General features: G+C 40.7%; 1 pseudogene; it reads left to right on the top strand.

Annotated features, from left to right (window-relative positions):
- The first annotated feature begins 11,657 nt into the window (after positions 1-11,657).
- Positions 11,658-13,526, top strand: LOC134372825 (eukaryotic peptide chain release factor subunit 1-like; annotated as a pseudogene).
- The last annotated feature ends 9,629 nt before the right edge of the window (positions 13,527-23,155 follow it).

Genomic DNA, 23,155 nt, shown 5'->3' with positions numbered 1-23,155 from the left:
ATTCTTTGTAATTGAGCTTGTTGGACTCGAAGGCTATCCAAGGTTGGATCTCCCTCTAGTGTTGAAAATAAATGACACAAGGCACATGTTGGGATACCCAATGAAGGGCGAAACCAATTTATATCTCCCAATAACTTCTGAAAATCATTTAAAGTCCCCAATGAATCCCTTCAAATTTGTACCTTTTGGGGAATAATGATTTGTTCAGTAATCTTTTGTCCTAAATAAGAAAAAGGAGGCTGTGATTGAATCTTATCTTCTGCAATTAAAAGACCAAAATCCTGAAGTGTGGCATGAATAATCTGCAACAATTCTGGGCAAGAAAAAGTTGGAGGCATAGCAATTAAAATATCATCCATGTAATGAATAAATTTCAAATCTAGAAATTGAACCCATAAAATCTCCAAAGGCTGATTGACATAACGTTGGCCCATAGTGGGACTATTCGTCATTCCTTGTGGAAGAACAGTCCATCGCTATCTGGAAGGAGGTTTTTCGTTATTGAAAACAGGGACTGTGAAAGCAAATTTTTCACTATCCTCTGGTTGCAAAGGAATGTGGAAAAAACAATCTTTAAGATCTATAACAATAACAGACAAATGTTGAGGAAGTAAAGCTAAATGTGGAAGTCCCAGTTGTAAAGGTCCCATTGGTAACATTATGGCATTAATCTTTCTCAAATCAGTCAACATTCTCCATTTACCAGAATTTTTCTTAATAACAAATACAGGTGAGTTCCAAGGACTGGAACTTTCTATAATATGTCCCAGAGAAAGCTGTTCTTTCACTAATAATTTTAGCTCCTCCAATTTTTCTTGTTCAGGAGCCATTGATCCACCCAAATAGGTGAAGTTTGTTTCCATTTTATGGGCAGAGCAAGGCGCTTCACAGTGACCCCCATTAAAAAGGAGAGGTGTAGCCAAGACCTTGATGATTAACAGAAACTTTGGGGTGTAAGTGTGATATGGAAGGTTTAGATGGATCAAAACCTTCCTTAAACATTATCTCTTTAGCTGTTTCCCAAATGGTTGGAATCGCAATCATAGCGCCCCATTGGCACAATAGGTCCCTCCCCCCACAGGGTAATAGCAATGTTAGCTCAAAAAGGTTGAAGAATGGCCTTTTGTCCTTCAGGACCAAAACATTCTATAGGTATGTCTTTCTGTAAAATATCAGATAATGTTCCTACACCTATGAAGGTGGTAGAAATCGGATGAGCTTTCCATGCTTGGGGCCAATGTTGTAAAGAAACTATGGAAACATCAGCGCCCATATCCACAAGCCCTTGCAAGTTAGTCCCAACTTTAAATGACACAGTCAATTGTGGTCTCTGGTCCTTAATAAATTGCTGCCAAAAAACATGAGCATTAGTTCTTCCAAATCCACCGTCCCATAGGTGTGGACTGGTTTGTCCTTTTAAAGAGGGCAAAAGCAACAATTGAGCAATTCTTTGTCTAATTTTAAAATTCACCGGTTGGCTAGCTGACATCATAATTTGTATATGATCAGTAAAATCAGAGTCAATAACTCCAATATGCACAGTTACACCTTGTTTAGTTAAGCTAGTTCGGCCGATTATCAACCCCATTGAATTATTTGGTAATGGGCCATAAACATTTGTAGGAATTAATTTAATGCCATCTTCAGGAGAAAGTGAGAAATCCTGTATGCAGGGAATATCTAGGGCAGCGCTTCCTGGCATTGCATGAAAAAAGATTGTGTGCTCCCTTTTTTAATTGGTCTCCTGAGTGGTGGGAGTCACTGGATATTGGAACTTGAAAGAGCACGTATTGTTTTTCTTGGGGCCCCAAGCTGGGCCCACTTGCCCATTTCCCGACTGTAAATTGGGTTACCATCTCTGTCTTTCTTAGATCGGCATCCATTAGTCCAATGTTTTCCTTTTTTACATCGTCTACAAACTCCAGGCGGTATGGCTGGTGCCACTGGAGGAGGATTATTGCCCTTACGACAGTGATTTTTAATATGGCCCATCTTCCCACATTTATAACATTTTACTCTGTTTGCCCATAACCCAGAACGGAGGGCAGCAGCAAGAAGACTGGCATTGAATGTTCCTGAACCGACATCTCGACACACCTTTATAAATTGATCATTACCTACTCCAGATTGTTTGGTTGGTTGTATTAGCCTTTTACAGCCTGCACTAGCATTTTAATATGCAAGAGTCTCGAGCATAACAGCCTGAGCTTTCTCATTACTAATTGCTCTTTTGACAGCAACATGAAGCCGGGCCAAAAAATCAGTATGGGGTTCATTAGGAACTTGCACTATCTTAACAAAAGTTTGGGGGGATTGTCCTGAGTCTTGAATCCGCTGCCAAGCCATAAAGCAAATTGCCTTTAATTGGGCAAGGGCAGCAGGGTTCATTTGACATTGCTGTTGAAGATCAGCTCAGGCACCAGTACCTGTAAGTTGTTCCACATCACGCCCTCCGTTACGCTGATAAGCGTTTAGGCGAGACACCCATTCTGCTTCATCTCACCACCACGATTTAAACTGTTTGTATTGAAGAGATGCCAAAGTCATACAAACAAGCACTTCCCAATCTTTTGGGATAAATAAATTGTCCTCAGCCAAAGACATTAAAAGTCCAGTAACATAAGGGGAGGTAACACCATAAGTACTAGCAGCCTGCTTATGTATCTTTAAATATTGAAAACTGACAGGATCATATTGCACTTGAAAAAATCCATTAGGAAATTCTTCATTAGGAGGCATTTCCTGTCTTAAAATGGGAAAATTTAAAAATCCATTAGGAGGCATGTCAGGAAGTCTTTTGGGGAGCCCCTGAATCAGCATCTACATAATCTTTGTCATTTGAGGTGAATTTGGAAATTTAAAAATGCGATGTGGATTGCCAGGGGCGGAAGCAGATGGAAGGATTGATTTCTGCTGTACAACAGGGAAAGCTTGCGCATCCTGTAAGCAAGCCGCCAGTTTTTGAATAAGATCATCCAAAACATCCAATTTTGGATCGTCCGGGGTCTTAGGTAATGGTGGGTATGATTTAGATTGAATAAGACATTTCTCTTCTAATTCAGGTTTTGGAATCTCAGTCTCATCAGCAGAACATCAGAAGGGTCATCAGACTCTGAACTGGGCACGGGAGGGGCAGAGGCTCAGGAGGAGTCTCATATATATGTGGAGAAAGAATTTGCTTTTGTGGCTTTACTGAATCAGAATGAGGACGCTGACTGCTATCATCTGAATCAGATTGAAAAGGTTGCAAGGCTAAAGCCACCATGTTAAAAGCTGCCCATTCCTCTGCTGATGTAACTTCTCCAGCCTGATGAGCTCTCCGTACAGCTTTACCAACCTGCCTCCAAATTTTTAAATCGAATTGGTTCTTATTGTCTGGAGTAAACCAATAGCAATGTTTCTGTGTCTTTTGTAATAATGAAAGCAAAACCTTCTCTTTAATTTTTAATCCCGAAGCAGTCAACAATGATTTCAATACTGCCATATAATCACTTAACACTGACGGGGAGTTCCCCATTATGCCCCGACTCTAAATTTCCCGAAGAGATGGCGGAACTCTTCACCATCAGTAAAAAACCTCCTCGCGCTCCACGTTGGGTGCTGGATGTTGATTAAAATGATCAGAGACATGAAGGAAGACACAGCAGACGAGATGGAGGTGAAGAGCAGGGGCCACTGGTCTCTCAGGCGAGTAGTGCTGACCCAGCCGCTGTTACAGCTTTTATTACATTTAGCAAGTTGTGCATGTGAGAGAAGCATTAATGCATAAATTCTGTTATACTTTTCTCAAGAGCAGAAGGCCATTACCTCCCTTCTCAAGCACTTGGTTGTCTATAATGCAACTCCTGGGAACATCCCAAGAAAGTGTTCTCACAACTTCAAACGTTCTCAAGGATTGTTTGCAATCCTTGACGTTTCTTGGTTGTTTTCTCATATGCGAGTTCACCAAGTGAACACTTCCTTGGGTGCTGACCACAGATGCCATTAACTGTTTCCTTCAAAGTCCATGCTTTAGTTCATGCTGATCCATGTTAACTATTTTAACTGTGGGAGATGTCCGATCTGATCCCATTTTGTCAAAATAAAGTTCAAGTGTCATTGACTTAGTTTAATTTTAATTTGTTATTCATTGAGCCAGAGTGCCTACGGCCACCAAGGGATATTTTAGAGTAAAGACCATGGGGATTTGGGGCACAGCAGTAGTTTCAATAGCTAAGATGAGACACTCCTCTTTGTCCCCTATTACACATTTTGTCATTACCCTAAGAGTCCAGTGATGCCTTTTCATTGTTTGGAGTGATTTTCAGATATAAATTAATTGAATACTCAGTGTTTAGACCGTGAAGGCTTGCCAATGGTGAATTTCTGCAGGCAATTAATTCAGAACTTACAGTTTAGTGAGTTATAAACCAAGAATCACCTTTTTATTTTATCATATACTATTTTAGCAAGCTTGGATATTTAATTTGGTCAATCTGCAGAATGATTTTCTAGTTGTGGTTTTCTCTTTCTATATCCTCATGAATTTCTTCCCTTTTCTTCTTTTGCTCCTACTCCTCCTACCACTCTTTCTTCCTACTAGCCACATTTCACAAGGCTCTTCTCTACCCCTCCCATAGCTATAAGATTCTTCCACGATAGAACATCAAATCGTTATTATTATTAGGGTTATAAGTCTCCCAATGTCAATAGTTACATTAACCCCTTGGCTGTCCCAGAGGGGGGGCAGGGGCTCTTTGACCTATAACCTAGGTTCATGAGTATTTTTATTGACAGAGGCATGGGAAGCAGCAGAGGTATTTTGAAATGTTACAGTCAGCCTCCTGCATGTAGGAGTGTGGACCTACTCAAAGTAAATTTTCAGGTAGTGACTGCTCTTAAAATATGGATTGATCTTCCTCTACACGTGTCCACCGCAGAACCCATCCATTGTATATTGAATAGTTTCTTCCTTGAGCAACTTAGAATGCAGAACAACACCTGACTGAGACACAACCAGTCTCCAACATGGTTGTTCTCCCCCTGAGTACAGGGTCAACACGGCTTGTTCTTGGATGAACACACATGATTCATTGTAAGACATGCACATAGCCCCAGTCCAAGTCACACTGCCAAAGTTCACTTTAACAATGATTTCAAGCACACAAGTCCATACTTATCCTTTTTAATGTTAATTAATTACTGAAACTCCTGACTGAAGCTGACTAAATCCATAGTAGATATTCTGTAGGACTCAGCAGTGTAGCATGGCTCAGCATAACCCAAAGCTCGGGGGGAGCAGCAGGCAGCCTCTCACTCTGCAGGTTCACTGTCAGGCTTCAGAGCCAGGAAGTATACAGAGCAAAAGAAGACAGAAACCCATGGCTGGTGGTCATTTCCGTGCCTGCTCACAGCACAAGTTATTGTGGCCTCTGCAAGACAGGAAGACTCTTGTGTTGAGTCTAGTGGTGACACACAATGAGCACATTTAAAATATTTATTACTAATATAATTGAGATCTTTATGGAGAACAGCATAAGACTCCCAGGCAGATCTAAAATGAATTTAGAGAACTAGGAAAGAGACTGGATTGGGATTTATGTTTTGTGCGTGGACTGGACCATGTTGAGGGATTCTACATGTGGGCAGGGGTTTGTATGATTAGAATCTCCCACCAGGATCAAAGCAGTGAGGACCCAGGACCTCTTGTCAGCCTGTCCTGATGAGGACCAAACAGAAGAGGGAGGTGTGGACTCAATGTCAGTAGCTGCAAGGAAAAATATGGCATCAGAGTCCTTAGTGCACAGAGCAATTACAGTGAAGAGGAAAAAAAGAACAAGAAGTGAATGAGGGTGGATGACTACCAGGGATCTCTAGAAAATGGGATGGAAAATGTTTATAAGCAGATGCAAACTAAAATTGAAAATAGATATGATTCTAAGATATCTCTGAGAATCCTGTTTGAGATTTTTTATTGAAGTAACCTTCCCATTGTGCAGAATTCTAAACTGTTGCTTTGGTGGTAAACTGTGAACCCAAGGATTGACACCCAGAGTCACTACTGTATTTGTTGTTAACATTACAAAATAAGGTCCTTTCAACAAGGTTTGAAAGCTGTTTGTCTCTGATGTCTCTTCCAAAAGTCAGAATTTCTAGGTTGATGATTATAAAGAGGCTATTTAAGGAGATGTGGGGTAAGGCAACATTAGTGTGGTGTTAGAGTAATTGGTATAATGCATGAATCCTTTACAATGTTCTGCCACATCTGCATGCAGTAAGGTAAATGCTATCACTTCAGGTAAAATCACTAAATGTATGAAACTTCCAGTTACCGACTCATAAGGTGATAACTGATTTGTCCTGGAGGGAGAGGACCATAATGTTATAAATGCTGTAGGGAGTTCCTTTTGAAAAAATAACTCACAGATTTCTGAAAGTTTTGAAAATTTTATTTTAAGGATGCTATTTTTTCAAAAACATTTGCAGAAGATTTTGTATGGTAAGAGCACTATAAGATTTGAGTAATGATAATAACTTACAGAGTTGATTTATGATTCCAGTATGGTGTGCACCACAATATTTGATAGGAAAGTTTGTATACCCAATGTTGTAAAATAAATATTAAGCATCTTTTTTATTGGCTGAAGTGTATTTCTTTGCAAGACACATGGTGAGGGGAAGTCAGTGTGAGCCCAGTGGCAAACCACCCTACAGGGATTCACAGGAACTCCAGGGGGTCAGCTGGACACACTGAGCACCAGGAGCCCAGGAACAGGTGCCAAGGAGGTTAGGGCTGGTTTCCTGTTAGGGCCTGTGGCTTCCTCTGCATCTAAAAGATTCTAAGAAAATTATTCAAGAATTATGATTCTGTGACTACCACTGGCATCTCTGAATTAGAAACAAAAAACTACATTGTTTTAGGACATGTTCCCACCCACACAAAAGGCAGAGTGTCACTTATGAAAGCAAATATGACTTGTTGTGGTCACCAGGATCAGAAAACTGAGGAAGCTCAGGGGAACCTGATGAGTGTTTCCAATCAGACTCAGGGCAGAGTCCAGAGACCACAGTGGGATTCTCTAATTAGAAGAGCATTTGGAATTCAGGTTAGCACCAAGAGGGAGTCTATGCCAGGGTCAGAGTCATATAAAATCAAACAGGTTTCAAATCTGTCTCTTCTTCTCAGGTAAAACTGTGGACATTGGACAACTGTGAACATCTGGTCCAGTTGTCCCTTTACTTCCTAATCCATTTTCTCACTCCACAGTCTTTACTCTCTAATCTCCTTTTTATTTTTCTTACCCCTAAAAATGAAGGATGTGGTCTCTGTTTCCTAAATCCCAGGTCTCAGGTCCTTTACCTGAAGCTTAGGTGTGGCTCAGGCTGTGGCTCCTAAAGGACTGTGAGTAAGTCTGAAGGCACTTTCTTGTTCACCATTGCCTGAGACCCTCCCCTTTTCTGTGTGTGTGAAATTGCTGGAGAAATACATGTGGATATTAGTCACAAAGGGAATAATAGTGGCTTTGTAAAATGAGACATGAATGTAGAATTGATATCATTCTGCAGAAACTATTGTTTCAGCCAGTGGATTTGGGGGGAGCTGCTCGTGGCCACCCTGGTGTACTGTGAGCTCCTACAGATTGCATCCAGGTGTTTGTGAACCATGTCCTTGTGGCTTCAGTATAATGAAAACAGGCTGAATCCTACCAAACTTTTAAAGAAGAACAAATACAAATACTTTTTAAACCATTCCAAAAAACTGAAATGGGTAATTCAACCAAACTCATTCTGTAAGACCAACATGACCCTGATACAAAAACCAGGGAAAGATATGAAAAAAGGAGAAAACTTCAAGCCAGTATCCTTGATGAACATGAATGTGACAATCCACAACAAAATATTAGCAAACAGAAGACAGCAACACATGAAAGATTATACATCAAGATAAAGTGGGATACATCCCAGAGTTGCAAGGATGTTGCAACATAAGCAAATCAAAAAATGTGATACACCACATCAACAAAATCAAGGGGAAAAAAGATAAGATGATCTTTTACAAAGATAAGATCTCTTAAAAGATAAGCAGAAAAGCATCCAGTAAATTTCAACTTCCCTTCATGATAAAGATTCTCAAATAATTGGGTAGGGAACATAAGTATCTAAACACAGTAAAAGCCCATATTCAAAAAACCCACCACCACCATCCTGAAAGTGGAAAACCTGAAAGTTTTTTCTTCAAGAACAAGAACAAGACAAGGATGTCCACTCTCACCACTCCTATTTATTATAGTAATGAAAATACTATCCAAAGTAATCATATAAGAGAAAGAAATAAAGGGAATCAAAATGGTAAAGAAAAAGTCAAATTGTCCCTGTTTGCAAATGGCATGACTATATAGGAAAACCTAAAGACTCTATCAAAACTCTTACAACAGATAAATGAATTCAGTAAGATTGCAGGATATGAAATCAATGTACAAAAATTGGTAGCATTTTTATACTGCAATAACAAACCATCAGAAAAAGAAGCCAAGTAAGTCTATTCATAACAGCTACCAAATAAAATACCTAGGAATTAATTTTTAAAAGGAGGTAAAAGATCTCTACAATGAGAACTACAAATCACTGCTGAAAGAAATTAAAGAGGACACAAAAAGATGGAAATTCATTCCATGTTCATGGAATCGAAGAATTAACATTGTGAAAATGTCCATGCTACCAAAAGTGCTCCACAGATTCAATATAATCACCATCAAAATACCAATGACATTCTTCACAGTAATTAAAAAAAATAATTATCCTAACATTCATATGGAACAACAAAAGACCACAAATAGCCAAAGCAGTCCTGAGCTAAGTAAATCAATAAATAAAGCCATATGCATTACACTACCTGACTTTAAATTATACTACAAAGCTATAGTAACTAAAACAGCATGGTACTGGCATAAACACAGACCCATGGACCAAAGTGAAAGAATAGAAACCACAAAAATCAAGCCAAATACCTACAGTCAAATGACATTTGGCAAAGGAACCAAGAACATACATTGGCAAAAAGCTAGTCTCTTTAATAAATGGTGCTGGGAAAACTGGATATCCACATATAGTAGAGAGAAACTACTCCCAGACTCTAGTCAAATAGCAAAATCAACTCAAAATGGATTAAAGTCTTAAATATGAGACCTGAAACTGTAAAACCCCTTAAAGAAAATACAGAGTAATCATTTCAGAAAGTAGGACTAGGCAAAGAATTTATGAATAAGACCTCAAAAATCAAGCAGGACTGGAAGAAGGGAACCCTCAGTACCCACTGAGCTCAGGCTCCAGCCTCTGCAGTGGGTGCAGAAGTGGCCAGAGAAAAGTTTTCTCTCGGGCTGTGAATCATCATTTAACTAAAATAACAAAAGAAAATAAAATTTTTTTAAAGACTGCTGATATTCATACAAATATTTTATTATATTGGGAGCATTGATCTAACACAATAATGTAAAGAGAGCCACATTTGGAGGAGTTTTCCAGTGCTTCTAGATATCTTAATAATAGTAAGAGGCTTGGAGGACAGGAAGGGCTTCATTAACTCACATGGATCAGAATGTGAGGTGACACACTGATCCCAGTAATAAGACATTTCTATACCTGGGCTAGTTTATGTTACCTGGACTGCCTGTGTGACAGGAAAAGAGCAGGTCAGGGATTGTGGCAGGTGCATGGGTCCAAGTGGACCCGACAAAAAAATTAGTAAAATGAGGAGCAATGGCAATAAACTGAAATTATGTAAATACTTTTATAAATCCTATTATGTAGAGATAAAAATAAGACCAAAATTTATTCAAAACACAAGTGTTTTGAATAAATCAGAAACACAGCACTGGATAACACATCACAAGGTTAGTCTGAGAACCAGGGGTCTTTCTGTCAAGCAGCTTGGAGCTCAGGACACCCAGAGAGGTGCTGGAGAAATCCTCAAGAGTGTCCAATAGGCCTCTCAACTATCAGTGTGTCCTGCTGGACACTCGTGGAAAGTACAGTGGTCACTGTCTGAGTCACCAATGGGCTGTATTTGGTGTCTGGTGGGATCAAAATGGGGTCAATGCACCTGTTCAGCCTTTTGGACACTTATGGAACCATAAATGTTCCATGGGTTCTCCCTACGATTCAAATGTGGATTCACAATGTGGAGCACGTTTCTCAAGGGGAGGGGGTCTGTCCGCACATAGCTCAGTGTTGTGGTGAGAGATGCATATTCTCTGACAGGCTTAGGCTTTGGACACTCAGCATTGCACTGTTGAATGATTCGTGTAATTTCTATTTAATCCTTCTCAGGCTGGATCAGATCTCGAGCTATGAAATGCCCTACCTCATTAATATGCAAATAAACTGAGGTCTACTGAGGTACATACAGATATGTCTGTGTTCTGAGAACATCACTCAGTGACCACCCACTTCCCTGCTGAGTCTGCTCGGAGCACAGCTTCTCATTATAGAATGGAGCTGGGGAATGCTTTTCTTGGTGGCAGCAAAAAAAGTAAGGGACTTTTCAGTGCCAGGGCTGAGGAGAGGTTGGGGCCAGTTAAGAGAGATTTTATCCACTCTAGTCTCCTCTCCACAGGTGCCCATTCCAAGGTCCAGCTGTTTCCATCTGGGGCTGAGATGAGGAAGCCTGGGGCCTCAGTGAAGGTCTCCTGCTTGGCTTCCAGATACACCTTCACAGCTGTGTTATGCACTGGGTGTCACAGGCCCTGAGACAAAGGCGTCCTGTGAAGAATCAACCTGAATAATGGTGACATAAATTGTGCCCAGAAGTTTGAGGGCAAAGTCGACATGACTAGGGACATGCCCACAGGAACAGTCTTCATGGAGCTGAGATGTGTGAGATCCAAGGACCTGCTGTGCACTACTTTTTAAGAGACAGGGTGACAACCCACACCCTCAGTGTGACAAAAGCAGGGAGAAGACAGCTGTGCTGGTGCTGGGGAGATGATGGGGTGATTAGGTAGCACCCCACCTTAACAGACGGATTGGAGCAATCATGGAAAGAAAAATAGGAACGTGTACACACTCTGAGTCGACGGGAACTTTTCATAGACTGTCACTGTGCCAGCAATACTCAGAGAGCAGGGAATGGCTCCAACTGACTTGGAGCAGTACTGTTCAATCACATGGTAAGTCTAATTTCTCAGAAATGGTCAAAATATCTCCCAACTGTATGTGCCATTTATTTCCACTAAATTCTATTTTTTAGAGAAGTTTTAGAATCACAACAAAATTAAGAAGAAGGTACAGAGGTCCCTATATACCCCCCATCCTCACACAGGGACAACTTTTCAGCTATCAACCTCCCTCAACATAGCGGTAATCTCATCTGCTCGGCCTGCTGGCAGGATGGAAGGTGATGCCTCCTGCCTCCTGGCTCTACACACAGGGCATCGGGGCTGAAGGTGCAGCCAACAGGTGAACTCATTGCAGGGTGCTGCAAGAGGAGTCAACAGGAGACCAGGGCACAGAGCTCCCACTCTGCACCAGCCGCCTCCGATCGACCTTCCACCCTCACTTCTCCCCTGGAAGAAGAGATGTCACAGGCCCACATCAGCAGGTTGCAGCTGCTGGAGAGAAGGAACTGCCCTGTATGGCACCAGACACTGGACCTTTAGGGAGGAAGAGGCCAGAAAGTGGACATGCCCCCCAGTGCTGCCTACAGGAGCTTGGAGATCTGGAGGATCAAGACACTCAGTAAGAGTGTGGAGGCTGCCCACGGGTGAGTGCCCTCCCACCCCTGTGCCCTCTGGGTTCACAGACTCCTCAGGATACCCAGGTCATGACACATGGCCACATTGGGAGAACAAGGCACCAGCTACCTCCTGCTTCCTGGACCTCTGAGTAGTAGCTCCTGGGAATGGATGGCCAGAGAAGGGTTTCTTCCACCTTTTGGGTGTAAGGAAACCATGCTCTGGGGCCCAGACCACTGGCCTCCACTGTCCGTTGGCACCAGAATGATATCATTTCTCATTTCTCCCAAAGATGAGATTTTAGGAGTGGCAAAAATGCTAGCAGGTGAATTTGGAAATAAACCTAACATTAACTCACTAGGAAACCAACCTTTCAGTCTTGGAGCGATTACATCTGTACAACAAAGACTCAATCTTTATAACAAAGTACCATGATACCACATTTGGCTTTGTTGTAGTTGATGTTAGTGGCTCAATTTTGGCACACTCCAAGGAAGTCCTGCAAAAGTTGACTGCGGATCTACCAAAGAATCACAGCAGAGGAGATTGGTCAACCTTGAGTTTTGCCCATGGACAAAGAGAACAGCATCAGTCTGGTCCAGGCACATAAGATGTAGCCCAGTGGCCTCCTCAGCTTGAGCATCACGAATCTTTTAACTGAAGACTCTGAAACAAATTTGGCCTAACGCTGCCTGTGTACATATTTTGGGTTTTACCTAAACGTTTCTCTGTACATAGTGGTGCATAACCTTACGTGGTGTATAAAGTCATGGCAACCTAACCAGAGAGTAAACTCTTGTAACTAAGCAAGCAAGTCTCAGCCAATCACAGCAAGTGAACCTCCAGCCAATCAGAGGATGAATGCTGCCAAAAATGACCATATAAGGAAATGCTAGAGGCAGAACATTTGGTGTTTCTGTATGGTATTTCTGTTTCCATGGCTACAAATATGACCTGCACGTGGGGAGAGGTGGAGCATTGTGAACCATTTTGGTCTAGAGTGCTGCCCAATTCTAGAACCCATTATCAAGTTCTCAAATAAACTTTATTTGTTTTTCCTCAAACAGGTGGTGGTTTTACTTTGGTTGACACCATTTAAGAGTGGAAAAGTGACATGACTGTGTTTGGAAAGCAGCAGGGACTGCTGTGTAGCTGTCTACTTGTGGGGACAGAGTGAATTTGGATGGTCTCATTTTAGCTGGACCAGTTGACTTTAAAACTGAACTAACTTAATTCATATGTTTGACCAGAGATTGCAATGAAAAGTTTTAAAATTAGAAGATATATCTTATGGTGATGAAAATGGATTCAACCTAGTTATTGAGTTACCTACTGAAGTCCTCCCCACTGTGAAATTCATTCCAGAGAAGAAATTGATAGGATGATACATTGATGAAATCAACCAGGATATGGTCAAGTACAGTTTTGGCATTGAAGACACACTTAAGGCTTTAGAAATGGTGGATGTCGAGATTCTAATGGTCTATGAAATCCTGGATGCAATGAGATACATTTTTTATCGCCAAGGCATAGAACAGATGAAACTTCTCTAATTCTAGAACAAGGAAAGGATAAATCTCATTTCGCAGACAGAAATAGGATAAAAACATGAGCCGGTTAAGAACATTCCCTTTTGGAATGATGTGCTAACAAGTATAAAACATTTGCAGCTACACTGACAATTCACAAGAAGGTTCCCAGTTTGTGAAAGGACTTGGTGAAATTGGAGGTTTCTTGTTGCAGCGAGTAGATTTCCAGTGAATGGTGCACCTAGGAGGAGACCATGAATTTTTATTCATTTATTTATTTTTACCTTGATGACTATGTGGCAGTCAACATGGGTACAGCAGAACGTGTCAAGAAGCATACCAGTGGTGCAATCCAAACAGATCACTGCTTTACAATGGAAACATTTCTAGAACTTGATGCATGAATATCGGATATTGAAAAGAAAACCAAAACAAAACCAGACCCAGCCTACACTTTGGTTTATCATGGTATCAGTGCAGCCGTCTACAACTAAGGTCTTAAAAGCCACTTTGGACTAATTTTAAAATCCCAATTTTTACTTTACTTGATGGAGAAATTTGTTGTTCTTGCATTTTATAGAAAAAATTGATTATGCTTCATACATAGAGAGAAAAAGATTTTGACAACTGTAAACTTTCAAAAATTAATAGAAGTGAGATCAAAGAATAATGGCATTTGTTACAATAGATGAGCTTAATTGGCCCACCATTAATTATCATTCTCAATCTGTAGTTTACATTTGAGATTATTCTGAGTGCTGTGCTTTATGTGGGTTTGGACAGAAGTATAATAACTTGTACCTACCATTATAGCATCACAAGTTTGCAGCACATCTGGGTACATATAAAGAAAGACAACTGATGACTCATGGGGTAAGAGAAGGCACTGGCGAGTCCAGGGCTTCTGGGCTGGTGTTGGTTTTCTCTTCAGAGCAGGACACTGGGAACCACAGTGGCTCCCATCATGTCTCTATTACTGATGGTCCCAGTCCCTCTGCCTTGTTCCTACCATCTCCAGCTGTGTCAGGTATGTGGGTCCCCATAGACATCCAGGTGGAGGAAACAAAAGTATTGTTCCCCCAATATGTTGCTATTTCCGTCTATGAACAGCTTCTCAATTGTCCTTGAACACAAAGGGAGAGGTCTACGCTTTCATCTCTCTGGCATCACCATCTTTTCAAAGATTAGATGAGACAGAAACTAGGCAAGGACTGCTTTGGGCACAAGAGCCTACTAAAGCATTATTTCGGCTTTTTTCAAGATGGCGGCGGCTGCGGCGGCTGGCGCGGAGTAGCTGAGGTGGAAAAGGTGGCCACTGGGCCTCAGGCAGTCGGGAAACTTGTGGACCTTCCTCTGGCCATCTCTTAAGGGAGGACATCTGCTGCTGGCCGGTCGTGGGGGCTCAACGCCACTTTGCCCCCGGCAGGAGAGGCTGCCTCATTTACAGGCAACAGCTTTGAAGTGTGGAGCAGGAAAAGAACTGATTCTTAACTGCAAAGGCGAGTCTTGAAACAGGGAACACGGCGCCAGGGCTGCTGTGGATGCAGCCAGGATCCCGGAGGCTGGGGCCGCACTGAAGGCGGCCAGCTGCCCTATTCAGGATTCGAGGTTTCAGGCCGGCATTAAAGAAGATTCCTGGGAGCGCCCGAGCGGCGACGCGACTGAACAGCCCGAGGCGGCAGCGCCGAGAACACGGAAGGCAACAAACCAGAAACAGAGCGAGCGCCCGACCTGGCACAGCACTGTGAGTGATCCCTGGCACAGCTCTGATCGGGGGGTTCATGCCCACGTGGCTCCCGCCTGCACCACCAGGCCACTCACTGCCCCAGTGCTGCCTCCATTTTCCCAGGTGCGGGCAGCTCTGCCCTGCTCGGCCATCACTGAGCCCATTTGCTTGGCCTGGCGCGGGGCTTTCCGGACCCTGCGGGCCGGCCTCCTCTCCCACTCCCTCCGCGGTTCTCTGGTGGGGCTGGGGGTGTGGGGCATCCCGACCAGTGTTGGGAGGGCAAGGAAGTACGGGCGGGCCGACTGTCACTCCACCACACCCTGGACTCCGCCCCGGTAAACTTCCTGTTACTGGGAGGTAGATACCATCTCTGCGACCACCAGTTTGGAAAAAAGCCTAACGAATTTCTGGTTGGGAATAGTGTGGTAGGAGAGTTCCCAGGTCTGCTTGAACCTGCCGGAGAGCAGGCTGCAGGCGGGCACTAGACTCGGTTTATACCGGGGGGATACAAAGGTGAACAAGACCCGAGAAAGATCTACACAGTGCTACAAAGGCACCCAGAGAGACCGGTCGTCTGTGCCTAGCAGAAAACTGGTAGACTTCCTGGGCGAGGCGGTGCTGAGCAGGGTCTTGAAGGCCCAGCTGATAGACGAGGGGTGCAGAAGACACGCCCCAGCCCAGCACAGTGTGCACAGAGGGGGGAGATGTGCGGCCAGGGAGGCGGAGACTCGACAGAAACCACACACCCGGTGGGGTCGCCACTGCACGATCTAAGAGCCTGGGCCAGAGCACACAGAACGGGGAGAAGTCCTGTACAGAAAGTGAAAGCTCAACAGAGATCACACACCCTGTGGTACGTGATCCACCAGCCCAGCAGAGTACAAGCTGACCAGAAAGGTGGATCCCCGGAGAAGCCCAAGACCCGAGGCAACCACACACACAAGACACTAGAGGCCAACTGAGCAGTCACGGCGGGAGCCATACCAAATTGGCAACCACAGCAACATCCTAGTTAGTCATTAGTCTCAAACTGGTGGACTGTGAAACCCCCTGCCACAATGAATAAACACCAAAAAAAAAGACACCAGAAATACAAAAAATCAAGAAAGTACACCACCAAAAGTTAATAAATCTCATACTCTAGATCCTATAGAACAAGAAGCCCTTGAAATAACTGACAAGGAATTTCGAGTGATAATTCTAAGGAAACTGAATGAGATACAAGAAAACTCAGCTAGACATCATGATGAAATGAGGAAAAGTATACAGGATCTGAAAGAGGAAATATACAAGGAAATCAATGTCCTGAAAAAAAATGTAGCAGAACTTGCTGAACTGAAGAAGTTATTCAGCGAAATAAAAAACACAACGGAGAGTTTAACCAGCATGCTTGTCGAAGTTGAAGAGAGAACCTCTGAACTTGAAGATGGGCTGTTTGAAATAACACAAGCAGACAAAAAGAAAGAAAAAACAATCAAGGACATGGAAGAAAATCTGAGAGAGATATCAGACAACCTCAAGCGCTCAAATATCCGAGTCATGGGTATTCCAGAAGGGGAGGAAAATGGAGATTCCATTGAAAACATATTCAACAAAATAGTGGCAGAAAACTTCCCAGGTATAGGAAAAATCACAGATCTTCAGATCCAGGAAGCTCAACGATCTCCAAACGTATTCAACCCAAAAAGGCCTTCTCCAAGACATGTCATAGTCAAATTGGCAAAACTCAGAGACAAAGACAGAATCTTAAAAGCTGCAAGAGAGAAGCGTCAAATCACCTATAAGGGAGCCCCAATCAGGTTAACATCAGACTTTTCATCACAAACCCTAAAAGCTAGAAAGGAATGGGATGATATTTTCAAAATACTAAAAGACAAAGATTGCCAGCCAAGAATACTCTACCCTGCAAGGCTATACTTCCGAAATGAGGGGCAAATAGTATATTTCTCAGACAAACAAAAACTGCGGGAGTTCACTACCACAAGACCACCCTTACAAGAAATCCTCAAGGGAGTACTGGGTTTGGTTCCTGAAAAATAACTACCACTGCCATAAAAACCTAAGAAAAATCTAAACCCGCTAGTACAATAAAAATGGCATTCATGAAGAGAAAACAAGCGAACAAAAACACTATCTACAACCTAAGGAACCAACAAACAAAGAAACCAAACAGTAAATCAGAAAGCAAGGAACAAAAGACACCTAAGACAACCAAACAACCAATAAAATGCTAGGAATAAATCAACACCTTTCAATAACAACTCTTAATGTTAAAGGCTTAAATTCCCCAATTAAAAGACACAGACTGGCTGACTGGATCAAAAAGCAGGACCCAACTATATGCTGCCTACAAGAGACCCAACTCACCCATAAAGATTCACACAGACTAAGAGTGAAAGGATGGAAAAAGATTTACCATGCAAACAGAAAAGAAAAACGAGCTGGAGTGGCTATTCTTATATCTGACAAAATAGACTTTAAACTAAAAACCATAAAAAGAGACAATGAGGGACACTACTTAATGATAAAAGGACTGATCCATCAAGAAGACATAACAATCATAAATATGTACGCACCCAATGTTGGAGCAGCCAGATTTATAAAACAAACTCTATTAGACCTAAAGAAGGAAATAGACACTAATACCATAATAGCAGGGGACCTGAACACTCCACTGTCAATATTAGACATATCATCTAGGCAAAGAATCAGTAGAGAAACACAAGATCTAAACAAGACTCTAGACCAATTGGAATTGGCAGATATCTACAGAACATTCCACCCAACAACCTCAGAATATTCATTCTTCTCATCAGCACATGGATCATTCTCCAGGATAGATCACATATTAGGTCACAAATCAAGTCTCAATAAATTCAAAAAAATTGGAATTATCCCATGTATCTTCTCAGACCACAATGGATTAAAACTAGAAATTAACAACAAACAAAACTCTGGAAACTATACAAACACATGGAAATTAAACAGCATTCTACTTAATGACATATGGGTCCAAGAAGAAATCAAGCAGGAAATCAAAAAGTTTATTGAAACTAATGAAAACAATGATACATCATACCAAAACCTGTGGGATACTGCAAAAGCAGTATTAAGGGGGAAATTTATTGCATTAAATGCTCACTTCAGAAGAATGGAAAGATGGCAAGTGAACAACCTAACACTTCACCTTAAAGAACTAGAAAAACAAGAACAATCCAATCCTAAAGTTAGCAGACGGAAAGAAATCATTAAGATCAGAGCAGAACTGAATGAAATGGAAAACCAAAAAACAATTCAAAAGATCAACGAATCAAAAAGTTGGTTTTTTGAAAAGATAAATAAAATTGACAAACCATTAGCATGGCTAACAAAAAAAAGAAGAGAGAAGACTCAAATAACCAAAATTAGAAATGAAAAAGGCGATATTACAACTGATTCATCTGAAATACAAGGAATCATTCGAGACTACTATAAACAACTATACGCCAACAAATTTGAAAATCTGGAGGAAATGGATAAATTTCTGGACACACACAAGCTCCCAAAACTGAACCGTGAAGACGTAGAAAATTTGAACAGACCAATAACAATAAAGGAGATTGAAGCTGTTATCAGAAGGCTCCCAACAAAGAAAAGCCCAGGACCAGACGGATTCACAGCAGAATTTTACCAAACATTCAAAGAGGAATTGACACCGATTCTTTACAAACTATTCCAAAAGATTGAAACGGACGCAAATCTCCCAAACTCATTCTATGAAGCAAACATCATCCTGATACCAAAACCAGGTAAAGATATAACCAAAAAAGAAAACTACAGGCCGATATCCTTGATGAATATAGATGCAAAAATCCTCACTAAAATACTAGCAAACAGAATACAGCAACACATACGAAAAATTATTCATCACGATCAAGTGGGATTCATCCCAGGGATGCAAGGTTGGTTCAACATACGCAAATCAATAAATGTGATACACCATATTAATAAACTCAAACACAAGGACCATATGATCATCTCTATAGATGCTGAAAAAGCATTTGATAAAGTTCAGCACTCATTCATGACAAAGACCCTCTATAAGTTAGGTATAGAGGGAAAGTATCTCAACATAATTAAAGCCATATATGACAAACCCTCTGCCAATATCATCCTGAATGGGGAAAAGCTGAAAGCTTTTCCTTTAAGAACAGGAACCAGACAAGGATGCCCACTCTCACCACTCCTATTCAACATAGTGTTGGAAGTACTAGCCAGAGCAATCAGAGAAGAGAAGGAAATAAAGGGCATCCAGATTGGAAAAGATGAAGTCAAACTGTCCCTGTTTGCAGATGACATGATCCTATATATCGAACAGCCTAAAACCTCTACAAAAAAACTGTTGGAATTGATAAATGATTTCAGCACAGTAGCAGGATACAAAATCAACACAAAAATCAGTAGCATTTCTTTTCTCCAATAGTGAAGATGCAGAACGAGAAATCAAGAAAGCCTGCCCATTTACAATAGCCACCAAAAAAATAAAATACTTAGGAATTGAGTTAACCAAGGAGGTGAAAAATCTCTATAATGAGAACTACAAACCACTGCTGAGAGAAATTATAGAGGATACAAGAAGATGGAAAGATATTCCATGCTCTTGGATTGGAAGAATCAACATAGTGAAAATGTCCATACTACCCAAAGTGATATACAAATTCAATGCAATCCCCATCAAAATTCCAAAGACATTTTTCTCAGAAATGGAAAAAACTATTCAGACATTTATATGGAACAATAAAAGACCACGCATAGCCAAAGCAATGCGGAGCAAAAAAAATAAAGCTGGAGGCATAACACTACCTGACTTTAAGCTATACTACAAAGCTATAATAACCAAAACAGTATGGTACTGGCATAAAAACAGACACACTGACCAATGGAATAGAATAGAGAATCCAGAAATCAACCCACACACTTACTGCCATCTGATCTTTGACAAAGGCACCAAGCCTATTCACTGGGGAAGGGACTGCCTCTTCAGCAAGTGGTGCTGGGATAACTGGATATCAATATGCAGGAGAATGAAACTAGATCCATACCTCTCACCGTATACTAAAATCAACTCAAAATGGATGAAGGATTTAAATATACACCCTGAGACAATAAAACTTCTTAAAGAAAACATAGGGGAAACACTTCAGGAAATGGGACTGGGCACAGACGTCATGAATACGACCCCAAAAGCACGGGCAACCAAAGGAAAAATAAACAAATGGGATTATATCAAACTAAAAAGCTTCTGCACAGCAAAGGAAACAATTAAAAGAGTTAAAAGACAACCAACAGAGTGGGAGAAAATATTTGCAAAATATACATCTGACAAAGGATTAATATCCAGAATATATAAGGAACTCAAACAACTTTACAAGAAGAAAACAAGCAACCCAATTAAAAAATGGGCAAAAGAGCTAAGTAGGCATTTCTCTAAGGAAGATATCCAAATGGCCAACAGACATATGAAAAAATGCTCAACATCACTCAGCATCCGGGAAATGCAAATCAAAACCACATTGAGATACCATCTAACCCCAGTTAGGATGGCTAAAATCCAAAAGACTATGAACGATAAATGCTGGCGAGGCTGCGGAGAAAAAGGAACTCTCATACATTGTTGGTGGGACTGCAAAATGGTGCAGCCTCTATGGAAAATGGTATGGAGGTTCCTTAAACAATTGCAAATAGATCTACCATACGACCCAGCCATCCCACTGTTGGGAATATACCCAGAGGAATGGAAATCATCAAGTCGAAGGTATACCTGTTCCCCAATGTTCATCGCAGCACTCTTTACAATAGCCAAGAGTTGGAACCAGCCCAAAAGCCCATCATCAGATGAGTGGATACGGAAAATGTGGTACATCTACACAATGGAATACTACTCAGCTATAAAAACGAATGAAATACTGCCATTTGCAACAACATGGATGGACCTTGAGAGAATTATATTAAGTGAAACAAGTCAGGCACAGAAAGAGAAATACCACATGTTCTCACTTATTGGAGGGAGCTAAAAATTAATATATAAATTCACACACACACATACACACACACACACACAAACCGGGGGGGGGGAAGAAGATATAACAACCACAATTATTTGAAGTTGATACAACAAACAAACAGAAAGGACATTGTTGGGGGGGAGGGTGAGAGGGAGAAGGGAGGGAGGTTTTGGTGATGGGGAGCATTAATCAGCTACAATGTATATCGACAAAATAAAATTAAAAAATAAAATAAAATAAAATAAAATAAAAGCAAAAAAAAAAAAAAAAGCATTATTTCATCTTCTATATTGTTTATTTTTGTACCTACCTGAAACTTATAATAGCCAACTCTCTGGTAAGTGCGAGTGCATGTAAAAGTACATTTTAAAACAAATTCTACATTTTTGATGAAGTCTCTAACAGAGGTGAGAAACACTCTTTGTTTGCAAAGGATGCATCTACCATTTACTACTCCAAAAGCATACTTGTGTGTGTGTGTGTGTGTGTGTGTGTGTGTGTAGATATGGATGCTCTGTGTTTAGAATGCTGACACGTTCACTAGATGTAAGCATTGGCGTACTACAGCCACAGTTTGGAAACCCAAAACAAGCAGCTTTGTATCAACTAAAAGAGTTGAAGCGTTTTGTCCAGTAATTATTTTAAAACATGGAGAAAATAGGCAGACAATAAATAAAACATATTCAACTCCCATGAAAAAAAGAAAACAGAAGGAAATCCACCTAAAGCTGTGCACAGGGTGTTTGAGTCTTGTTTCTATCCATGCTCCACCTTAGAGATTCCCCAGGGTTTTGCTGCTGGATGGTCACATGTCACCAAGAAGCAGCCTCAGCTGTCTTTCTAATGTGCTGATTGAAGAGAGTAGCCAGTCTGTCTATATTATGTACAGTTGTTTAATAGAGAAATTTAACCCATGTTAATTTGAAATCATCTGCAGTCACAAAGCAGCTTTCTGAAGAAAACAGATCACCTGAGTGAAGTAGACTGTTAGAATTTATTGACAAAATAAATTAAAATTTAGATAAATCAATAAATAAATACATAAAAGATTACCCCAAAATTTAGTGGCTTAAAACAGTAAAACGAAAGAAAGGGAAAAAAAAGAAAGAAAGAAAGAAAGAAAGAGAGAGAGAGAGAGAGAGAGAGAGAAAGAAAGAAAGAAAGAAAGAAAGAAAGAAAGAAAGAAAGAAAGAAAGAAAGAAAGAAAGAAAGAAAGAAATGAATTTTTCCCAATCTTTTTATTTAAAATCCCAGACAAGACATTGATATTTTGTAATAATTTCTTTGACTCTCTCAGGATATTTATCTTCTGAGGGTTAAGACAGGATTATAATGTAGGGTAAGGTTGTGTTTTGGACATAATTATCCAATATAGCTGTTTTATTAGCTTTATTAACTTTTATATCATCATTTTTTGTGTGTTCATTTCAACCCTTGTATTAGTAAAGTATCAGGGATGTAGGAGTGACTCAAAAAGTTCCTTAACTTAAGGGGAGAGGAAGAGAGGAAAAGGAGGAATCAGTAAAGGGACACAAAAATCAACTATATTGTATATGGATACATTAAAATAATTCAAACATAAAAGTAAAAAAATTAAAAAGTTCCTTAACTTGTCTAAAAACTTCCATGAGTTTTCTAGAAGATGTAAGAAACTCCTTTGTTTACAAATTATCCAAATGTCCCAAAGATGTGCACTATTGCAAAACCATGTGTGCTTTTTCCTGTTTTGTTTTTGTTTTTGTTTTTCTGGTTCCCCCCCACCACCCCCCCGGCTAATTGACAAGCTCTAATAAATGCAATAGTTTCTGTCACTCAAGGTTATTTTACATCAGGCAGAGACTGTCTTCTAAAGAAAAGCTAACACTGTAATAGCAATTCATGGTTAATAAGATATGATTTTATCATAAAAGTATGATGCATGAACAAATAATATTAGCTCGAATTCCTCAGTTGAAGTCTCTAATAAGTCTCAGAGATGTACAGAATTTTCCTAATAAAGATTAAACAATTGTGAACATGATCTTAGCATTCATTCATGTCTTCTGCCTGAGATACTAGTAGCACAAACTGATTTGGGCCTCACCTTGAACTCGGGTTATTTTGCTTATCAGTTCTATTTTATCTTATGTTTTTGGATTATTATGTCTG

Source organism: Cynocephalus volans, chromosome 3 (assembly GCF_027409185.1).
Source record: "Cynocephalus volans isolate mCynVol1 chromosome 3, mCynVol1.pri, whole genome shotgun sequence".
NCBI lineage: Eukaryota > Metazoa > Chordata > Mammalia > Dermoptera > Cynocephalidae > Cynocephalus > Cynocephalus volans.
The sequence above is the reverse complement of the archived record's forward strand: the minus strand, read 5'-3'. Positions and strand labels throughout refer to the sequence as shown.